This window comes from Phyllostomus discolor, chromosome 1 (genome assembly GCF_004126475.2).
Source record: "Phyllostomus discolor isolate MPI-MPIP mPhyDis1 chromosome 1, mPhyDis1.pri.v3, whole genome shotgun sequence".
NCBI lineage: Eukaryota > Metazoa > Chordata > Mammalia > Chiroptera > Phyllostomidae > Phyllostomus > Phyllostomus discolor.
This window is the reverse complement of record NC_040903.2, coordinates 83,105,665-83,113,721: the sequence shown is the minus strand read 5'-3', so window position 1 is coordinate 83,113,721 and position 8,057 is coordinate 83,105,665. Positions and strand designations below refer to the sequence as shown.

Genomic DNA, 8,057 nt, shown 5'->3' with positions numbered 1-8,057 from the left:
GACCGGCGGGTCCGCCCACGGTGCCCGCTTCAGCCCTCTGGGGGCTTCTCCCGCGCCGGGTGCGGGTACGGGCCGAGCCTGGCGTCCTGGTCTCGCTGGGTTGGGGCTCCAGGGGCGCCGGCTCAGGGTCCCGGTCCTCCCACGGCCTGTGAGCCCACGTCCCACCCCATCATCTGTGGGCTCGCTGGCAGACCCTCTCCGACGGGATTGGCGGGGTGCGGAACGGGGTGGGGCGGGGGGCCCGGTCTGGACCACGGAGAGTCCTGCCACGCGCCCTCCCTGCTCTGCTCCGCGATGGGAAGCCGCGAGGGGCCCGGGATCACTTATAGAGCTGGCATTTCGTCTGGAAGGGGGATCCCCGAAATAGAGTGTAGTGGGAGCTGGAATAAATTGGCTGGCCTCAGCACCGCTCGCCTAGGGCGCTTGGACGCGACAGCCTTCCCCTTACGTTCTGAGAACTTTTCTCAAGCGCCCTAACTTGGCTGAGGATAGGCCTCGGGCAGCCCGCGGGTGGCGCAGGGATCCCGCCCCTCACTCCCCTGCGGGAACCCCCCGCCCACCCTCCGGCCGGGGACGCGCGCCGGGCAGCGGCGCGGAGAGGCCGCCCGCGCGCTAGTTTCGCCTTATATCTGTGGAGGGCGGCGCCTGCGCAGGACCCGGCGCGGCGGCGCGGCCTTTGAAGTCCGGGCGGCTGCCGCTTTCATCCTTTCTTTTTTCCCTCGCAGGCCCCTTTGTGTGACTAAATTTGGCAAGAATATGGATCCGAGCCAGTCTTTCCACGTGTGCTCTCAGCTCCCAGCTGAGAAGGCCAAGGGTTCTCTTCCGGGTAAGGAGACAGGGAGAAAGATCAAAGAGTTTGGGGAGCTGGATCTGAAATGTGAATTGAAAATAAAAATCAAGCCTGGACACATTCCAGTTTCTAAAGCAAAACCAACCCTCAGCAGAGACCGTCTGGCTCTGACTCTCTTTCTCCCTCTGCTCCCTCTACTCTCTCCCTTTCTTTCCTGCAACCATCCTTGAGCACATGGAATAAAATAAAGAGGACATAGGGAAACACTTAGTTCCTCCAGATTTTGTTTTGCAGTAATTTTATTAAGGAAAATATCTTGTTCATAATTACCGTTATGTGAAGCCGAATTTCTTCAGCCATAAATATTGTCTCATTTCAGTATGCTTCACACTTTCTTCTGCAGCCACATTTGGGAAGAGAATGTTGACACAACACGTGTGCACGCATCTACTGTACAGAATGTTGCTTTTTCTACACACAGTACAGTGCAACACATAATTCTTTCCCCACAGAAGTTAGGGTCTGGAGAACCAGTGTTAATATTATTTTTTATCAAAGCACTCACTATCTCAATGGTCTCACTGATTTGGAGTCCTTTTATTGGCAAATTTCAGAAATCTTTTCCTACAGTTAGAATGTGACTAGAAAGTTTCTGCCTTGATGGTTAAACTGTAAGGCCCCTTTTGAAGTGCTTCTTGAACAGTTTTCTCTTGTTTTAGAAGTAACCAATATAAAGAGACAGCTTTGAAAGAGTGTAATGCAAAGAGTCAGAAACCCTGGGTTGGAGGTGGGCTTTGCCACTCCCTCCCATGATGTGATGGCCTTAGGAAAGACTTTCAACCTCTCCTAGACTCAGTTTCCTTCCTGCAAATGGGTATGATGGCTGCCTACTTGATAAGATTGTTTTAAGAATTCAGTGAGATAATGCATGTGAAAGTATGTACAAATCTAAGGTGTTGTTAGTCCACAAAGAGAAGATGATTCTTGAGGAGATCTGTAAGTTACAAAATAGGAAACTTCTAAAGCACTAGGAACCTTTACCACAGAGGCGGATGGGGATGGTGTCAAGCACATACATCCACACTGCCGTGACTGTCTTCATGTATTACAAAGGCACCAAAGGCACCTTCACCCTTGTTACCCAGAGTGAGTGTGATGAGAGAAAGAATATTCCAGGAAGGGAGGGAATGTGCCTTACCTCTGCCTCATGTTTTTGATGGGCTCTTAATGAACTGATAAATGGATGAAGAAAAATGACACTGGAAATAGAATACTTTTTTTGTGAGGCATTTGACAGATCCCAATAACTCTGAGAACAGCCTTCGTAGTCTGATGGCCTATGAAAGGGATAATGCATATACATGGGTAAAGTATTTCAAACGACAAAAGCCCTACGAATACAGAGAGAGTGAGCAGAAAGGCACATAAGAGGTGTTTCTTGGGACTGTAAATCTCACCGGAATTTATGTTAAGAATAGAATGTGATTGCATGCCTCAGACAGAGGCATCTCAAGTTTTCAAGGCAATAAAGATTATGGCTAGGGGTGGATGGGAAGTGACCGGAGCGTTACATGTGCAGCACTTAGGGCCTTCAGCTCAGTGTGCTTCTTTCCTGTGTGACCCTTTCTAACCGAAGCTAACCCCACTGACGGAGTCATTGCCTCGGCTCTACCCCTCAGTGTAAATGTTCTGTGTGACCTGTGTACCAAGTGGTGAAGCAGGCGTAGGGGCTGGTTTCCAGTGTTCCCTTCTCCTTTTACTACAGCCCAAGGCTGCTCCACCTCTTTTGGCAGCAACACTCAGACTTTGCAAATAGTGTCCAAGGGACTCGATGGCCATCAGAAAGGAAGGCATTTAGGAGGCAGCTTCTTTTTAAAAAATATCTTTCCCCAAGTATCTCAGATTAGAAGTAAATGCTGATCAAGTTCATTGATCAGCTTGAGTCTCCCCTTCACTCTTCTTTACAGATGCAGCCATTTTGAAATTTATTCTTGGTGGAAAGAGGAACACGGACCAAGGCACTGAGAGTTCAGTCTCCTTTGAGGGGTGAGGGGTTGGAGCAGTGGGAAGGCCCTAAAAATACTCAAAGAAGTCTTGGGTCCTCTGTAGAAGAAGGTAAGCTCTCCGAAGGGAGAGGCATGACTAAAGGATTTTCTTATTTTTATAAGTGCATTTCCCCCATGGCTGTGGTAATGGAGGGGTTTCTTGAATGGTGGCAAAGGCACACCTGCTGAGATGGACGGCCTCTGTAGCCTTCTCAGGATTCCGGGGCTATAATAAGAGCAAGGCCCTGGGCTCTGCTATCCATGGGCCAGCACCTAATCCCTGGTTGGAGGCCAGAAGCCCAAGCTACAGCCTTATTGCCAGAAGACTAGAGCAGTACCAACAGAGTCCTATGGAGATTGATGCAGAACAAGGTCATTCATTTCATTGTTTATCCAGTTACTCAATGCACAGGTTTGTGTAAATTTCAGCTGCAGTGGTTGCAGCCTGCCTTTGATGTGCACGATCTGTACATTTCAGTTCTCAGGGAAACTGCCTGACTGTCGGGAGCTACATCCAGTGCCCAGAAAACACACCTACGCAGGCACAGTGAGACACGGAGCTGGACAATTTTCCAGTGAATGCCACCAAAGTAAATAAACCACCTGGAGGGTCAAGATTTAGCCTCCTTTTCATCAAGACAAGCCTTTGGGGGTGTCCTTGTGATTGCTCTGTACTTGTTTTCATTTGAGACTGGGTACCTACTTTTAAACCTTAATATATCTCTCAGAGGAGGGTCTTGGCCTACATAACATTTGACCTTCAGGATGCTTTCTTTTTAAAAGTACTTCTGTCCATCAAAACAGACTTGTTGAGGGGGGTATCTAGACTAATACATTTATCCAAGACACGGCTTGTGTCTTGCATGTACAGCTATGCTCAATCTCAGAATTAGCAATTATGGGACTAATTCAGAAGGTAGACAGCGAATGCAAATAGTTTAGGGTACAAAATTGTCATTTGGTTTAACTAAACACTTTTCTTTGGCAAAAAAACAAACCCTAATTTGCCTGATCTGAATTTGACTTAAAGGTCCTGCAATCCTATTCTACCAATTGCAGATCTCAAGTCCACTTTCCTTAGGTTAAATTGGCAGAAAGCAAGAGACAGAGACAAATTACTATCTTATGAAGTTAGACAGTGATTTCTTTTACTGCCATTTCAGATAACTCTACAGACTCCCAAATATATTTTGAAGCTTAAATTATACAGATATTTGACCTTTGCTGGTCTAATTCTCTGGATAATTTTTGGATTATTTTACTTTGTATTGTAGGAACAGCAAATCTCTGGTGGCTGAGTCAGACAGACCTTGTAAAATCTCTTTGCATTACTGCAAGCAGCCTCTTAGCTGGTCTCCGGCTTCTGCTCTTGCTGGGTTCCAGGCATGCCCACAACAGTCCATGCGTCATCAGGCAGCCAAAGTCATCCTTCAATATTTCCTAGTCATGGTGGCTTCCAAGTTGCTACAGGAATAGACTTCTGGCTTCCTCTCGTTCTACTCCTTGTTCACTGCTTCCAACATCACTGGCTCTCCTGCTGTTCCTCCAATGTGTAAAGCGTGTGAGCACACACATACACATCCCTTAGTCTTTTACTTGTTGTTGCCTCTGTCCTGGCGCCAGGCAGGACTCTCTCCTTCATGTATCTGCTCAGATGACAATTCCTTCTCAGACCTTGTTATCTAATAAATACCCCACCCTACCTCACCCCGATTCTGGGCACTATGTGTTCTTTTTATAGGCCTCATCTTTCTTTACTGTCATTGCCTGACATATTTTTATACTTACTTACTTATTAAGTAAGTATATCTCTCTCCCTCTAGAACATGAGTTCCATGGGAGTACAGACTTTTGTTGTATCTCTACTGCCTTCAACAGCCCTAAGTGCACAGAAAATAAGGAAGATACGATGTCTGCCTGGAAAAAGTTCAGCCATTGTTAATATAACGAGAATGGTTTGCAACATTGACATAATCTGGCAGCCAAGGAGAGTGGCCTGGAATGCACATGCATGAACAATGGTGACTTCACTGTACTAGTCAGTGGGGGTGGTAGATGCCATTGAGTGAGAATGTGTACTGTGTGGTCATCACATTCAAAATGACTAAGGAAGTAGTAATGAATCTGCATCAAATTTTTGTTTGCACATTCCTCCGTAGCAAATACTGGGGTGATTCAGAAGGCCACAACTGTGGGCAACTGGGGATTGGTAGCTTCATCACGACAATGTGCCCACTCATACATCATGTCTCGTGCAGAGATTTTTGGCAAAGCATCAAATCGCCCAGGTGACTCAGCCCCACTACGACTCAGGTTTGGCACCTTGTGACTTCTGGCTTTTCCCAAAACTATAATCACCTTTGAAAGGGAAGAGATTTCAGACCATCACTGAGATTCAAAAAAATACAATGGGGCAGCTGATGGTGATTCCAACAAAGGACTTTGCAGGGTGTTTTGAACAGTGGAAGAGATAGTGAGAGAACTGTGTGAGGTCCCAAGGTGCCTACTTTGAAGGGGACTGAGACATCATTGTCTTATGTACAATGTTTCTTGTATCTTGTATCTTCTTCAATAAATGTCTTTTTTATAGTACATGGCTGGATACTTTCTGGACAGACCTTGGTACGTGTTGAAATAATGAATAAATATAGCCTTTGCCCCTCAGTTTTCTCATCTGTAATACCTTTCTTGTGGCAGATTATATGTATCTAATATAAAATTACCTGGCACACTGTATATACACTGAATGGGTTAGTAACTATAATTGTGTTGATCAATACTGCCAATAGAAATAGAACATAAGTCACATGTAATTTTAAATTAAAAAGCTAGAAAGACGCAGGTTATATAATTTTAATAATATATTTCAATTAACCCCAATATTCCAAATATTACCATTTCCACATGTAATCATTATCAAAACTTATTAATGAAATATTTTACATTCTCGTTTCCATATTAAGTTTTTGAATCAGTGTATCACTTACTTATAGCATTCTCGGTTCATAGTAGCCCAGTTTCCACCCATCAGCAGCATGTGTGGCTAGAGGCTACCATCTTAGACAGCGCAGCTGTACTGGGTCAGCTCTTTAACGGCAAGTTTTTGTCTAATGCATCTTTGTAAGCCCCTTGCTACAATAGTACCTTGCAGAATTCTCTTAAAACAGTAGATGATCAAAAATGTATCAAAGAATATTATAATATTGTTACATTCTATTCTCATGGCAAGTATAAATTTACTTTCAACTTCATTGGAGGGTGAAATAAGTGTTTAAGCTAGTTTGAGATTCTAAGAATCATCTTAAATGATTAACATAGTGCTTTGCACATAATAGGGCCTCACTAAATAGTTGTGGTTCAAGTGTGTGCTGAATAGTTTGTTTGAGTATTTTGCTACATTCTTAGAAATATATAAGGTGAAGATTTCTATATCATATTTTCTAAAATGATTTTCTCCTCCCCTGCAAAACTGCTAAATTCTCTACAAGTTGTCTAGGATCAAAGGTTTCTCAAGAAATATATGGCATGGAGATCTCCCGCTCACACTTCAGGCTTGATTTTCAGCTCTCCTCCTCCTCCTACTTCTCGGCCACACGTAGGCCAGTTAGTAAATCTCCTCTGTGCTGTGCCTGGCTTTTTCAAACAAGGTACATTAATAAAGCATTTGCCTTAGACTTAGGCAAATACTTTGGAGTTGCAAAAATGATTCTGCCCATTTCAGAGATTTAAATCCTGATACAATAAAAAATTAAGTAATTTCCTGGAAGAAATGGGTAAATAATTTTCTGATGGGGGGGTTTGCCTTCAAAGCCTTGATGTGCCTTAACGGTAGAGAGGCATCGTGTGGACATAAGTGCATGAGCATGTCATCCTTTTCCATGGTTTTGAAAATGACTTGTAGATTTTTTCATCAACAATACAGCTATGCAACAACTTAAGTGAAGAGTGTTTGAAAGAAAACAGTTAAGTATGTTAACAATGATTCCTGAAATTATTTTGCCAGCAAGAAAAGCACTAAAAATACATGCAAAAGACCCTCAACAGTATGTTCACAGAAGAGTAGTTTATAACTTTGAAAAGTCTAGTTGTTTGAACTAGAGGTTATTAAATAAACTCTAATTTAGCCACATAAGAGCATTATGTAGCTATGAAAGTGAAGTTACACATAATTACTTTTATTCACTTGAAAAGATAGCAGGGCCAAATTGTTAAGTGGTAAAAGATTATCAGTGAGCAAGTATTGATACTTAACATCCCTTTCTACCTGTTATTCTTTAGCAAGCAAGCTCTGTGATAGCAAGGGCACTGCCTTGTTTATTACAGGATACCTGGTGCCTCGAACAATTGAACAATTCCTGCCACACAAATGGGCACTCAGTCTGAATCTGTTGGCTATCTCTAGAAGGACAGACTAAAGTGCCGATGGACTTCTCTCTGAATAGTGGGGCACAGGTGGGTTTTATCCTCTTCTTTGCACTTTTAAAAACATATGCAATGAACAAACATTATTAAAGGGAGAACATTTTAAAATGTTAAAATATAATATGACAAAAAGATTGTCAGCATGGGGGGCATAATTTGTCAGCATAATTCGATATTATGAAGTCAGCATGGACTAGACGAGGATAAGGCCGCAGTGGCAGCATCGGAGCCATTGTGTCACAGCAGACACATTGCAGGGCCCACTGGTGGGTGTGCAGAAGTTAACGCAAGGGGCTCTGACCATTCATAGTGCAGCGAAAGGTGGGCTATCTGTCTATCTCTTTCTCTCTCTACCTCCTCATCCAAGGACATTTTCCCCATTGCTCCTAGAAAGAGAAAGGAAGGGAGGGAGGGAACACTGATGTGAGAGAGAAGCATTGATTGGTTGCCTCCCTGCATCCTGGGACCAGGGACTGTGTGCTACCGGACAGGGATCGCATGGGCCCGCACCCCTGCCTGGAGCGGGGATCAGTCCTGTCACCCAGGTACTTGCTCCGATGCGGAACTGAATGTGCAACCTTTCAGTTATGGGACAATGCTCCAACCACCTGAGCCACATCGGCCAGGGCTGGGCTTTTTATTTTTAAGTCAAAAGTTGAATAGAGTGAAATGTACAGGCTTTAAGGGTACAATTCAATGATTTTTTATAAATACATACACCTGTGAAACCACCCTTCTAATCAAGATACAGAACATTTTAATCACCCCAGAAATTCCCCCATGGGAGGAACTTACCTTGA

At 44.0% G+C, this 8,057-nt stretch overlaps 1 long non-coding RNA gene across 2 annotated transcripts; it reads left to right on the top strand.

Moving 5' to 3' along the window:
• Window positions 1-673: 673 nt before the first annotated feature.
• On the top strand, window positions 674-4,782 carry LOC114493365. Of its 2 annotated transcripts, none has more exons than XR_004903104.1 (4): window positions 674-826; window positions 2,758-2,905; window positions 3,314-3,425; window positions 4,659-4,782. It is a non-coding gene; the product is annotated as an uncharacterized LOC114493365 (long non-coding RNA). The 2 variants fall into 2 exon arrangements; XR_003684127.2 differs by having other exon boundaries at window positions 3,314-3,487.
• The last annotated feature ends 3,275 nt before the right edge of the window (window positions 4,783-8,057 follow it).